This window comes from Pteropus alecto, unplaced genomic scaffold (assembly GCF_000325575.1).
Source record: "Pteropus alecto unplaced genomic scaffold, ASM32557v1 scaffold5, whole genome shotgun sequence".
NCBI classification, from domain to species: Eukaryota; Metazoa; Chordata; class Mammalia; order Chiroptera; family Pteropodidae; genus Pteropus; species Pteropus alecto.
The window spans coordinates 6,044,296-6,046,662 of record NW_006441953.1 but is presented as its reverse complement, the minus strand read 5'-3'; positions in this window follow the sequence as shown (position 1 = coordinate 6,046,662).

Genomic DNA, 2,367 nt, shown 5'->3' with positions numbered 1-2,367 from the left:
AGGTGCGGCCTCGCGGCAGGGGAGTGTCGGGCAAGGTCACCCGGCCGCAGCGAGCCGGGACGGTTCGCGCTCCGGTGTCTGGCCGAGTGCGGGCCCTTCTTTGGAAAAGCCACGGGCTCCTCGGAAGATGAACTCGTGGCGTTGACTTATTAAATCGTCGCCTTAGATGCTTGTGCATACCTCAGCGCAGAATAAATACATGTTCTTTGGTTGTGGTAATAAAGGGATTCAAAATTAGCACCATTGATTCATGTCACTGAATAACCAACTCTAGGGATTACTTTACTCCTGTGGATAACGATTGTTTCTGCTAAAACTTTAACCGCTCACATCCAAAACAAATGTCTAGTGACCAGTGAGTTCCAATAAAAAATCAAGCCCAAGAAGTGAAAGGGAGAGTTGACCTTTTAGTTACCCATTTGAGCTTTAGACATTAGATGCTTTAAAGTCAGAGAAATCTTTGTGGAGTAATTGATACCAACTAGGCCAATCTCTCTCGTATGAGTAATTTCTAGTTACTGTACCTAATATGGAATTTTTATTAATTTATTTTAAATATGTAATAAGGACCTACAAACTCACCATAAAAATAAGTTGCCTTCTATGAGAAGTAACTATCATCATGAATCCTGTGTTCACCATTCCTTTGCTTTGATCTAAGTTTTACATCTAATTCTGTAAGAATATAGGAGAAGCAGTGTTGCTGAGCACTATTAGGCTTGGGACAATACTAAGACAGTCACATCTAAATAAAGTCCATTAAGTGCTAGAATATAGCAGATGCAAAAACCTATGGGACTAGAAATGGAAAAGAAAGATTACACTGAAAAATCTAGTAATTTGAGGAAGTAAATATATGAGAAAAAAGAATAGGCACTGGAGACACCACATGCAAAGGTAGAAACAAAATATTCTCACAGGAAAAGGAAGAGGAATTGGGTGTGATGAGAGGTAAAGCTAGGATGGAAAATTAGAAAGATGCATGGATGATTCTTTAGTTGCATTTTAATTTTTGATTCTCAATTACATGTGCCTAATGCCAGGCCAAACACATTCTAACGACAGTGTTGGCCTTTTAGTTACCCATTTCACAATATATATATTTTTAATGTATAATGTCAACCATAATGCCTGAGAATGGTACATTTTCAGATCTGCGATGAGTTTTCCTCAGAAAAGAAAGATTAATCACTGTTGTATTGTTTAGTGATCCTCAAATCCGAGGCCATCTGTATTATGCAAAGTTGTGATATCAAGAAAGGAACACCGAGTATGACAACATCATTGGACCTAGAGGCTATTATGCTAAGTGAATTAAGTCAGAGAAAAACAACTACCATACGATCTCATTTATATGTGGGATCTAAAGAACAAAACAAATGAACAAACAAACCAGAAACAGACTCGTAGATACAGAGAACAAACTGATGATTGCCAGATTGGAGAGGGTTGTGAAGGCTGAGTGAAAAAGGTGAGGAGTTAAGAAGCACACAGTGGCAGTTACAAATACTTATGGGGATATGAAGTAGAGCACAGGGAAAATAGTCAACCATATTGTAAAACTATGTATAGTGCCAAGTAGGTACTAGACTAATTGGAGGATCACTTCATAAAAGATATAAATGTCTAACCTCTATGCTGTACACCTAAAACTAATATAATATCAAATGTTAACTCTAATTGAAAAATAAAAAGAAAGGAGCACTGAGCGCGAGTTAGGAGTCCTAGCTCAATTCCTGGTGGGCACTATGAACATCTGCAGACACTTCTGGGAACCAGTGTCCTTGTCTATGAACAGAAACATTTGAGCAGATAACTTTGCAGTTGTGTCATACTGAGAGTCTAACCTTCATTTACAGTCTTCTGAAACAGAAGGGCCACTTCGCCCTGAAAAACTCAGTCCTGGTCAGATGACAGTTATAACAGAATCGTTCTTCTTTTGCCAGGACTGCAAGTCTTTCCCCAAGTGTGGCCTTGGTGTTCTGGGTGCCCAGTAACGATTTATGTGGTCTCTGCCTTGCACCTTCACCCTGTTCTTGGGGTATTGATTCCTTGCTCTCTGCAGAAAGAGTGGAATTCTGGTAAGCATGACCCTGGTTGCTGAACCAGCTCAGAGACAGCAAAGGAAACAGCTGACACAGAGAACAGAGTAAATAATGACTGCTTAGTTTTTGTTCCATAAGTGGATAATTGTAATACTTTAAAAATAGATATCAGAGAAAGGTTACTTGAAAATATACATGGCGGTGGGCTTTGAGAGTGGCAGAAGCAGGGAGTGCAGTTGGCCCTTTGCATCCAACAAAGTAGCAGTCTACAAACAATATCAAAGTCTTCCAGTCATCCTGCTTTATGAGGTAGGCAGGCATG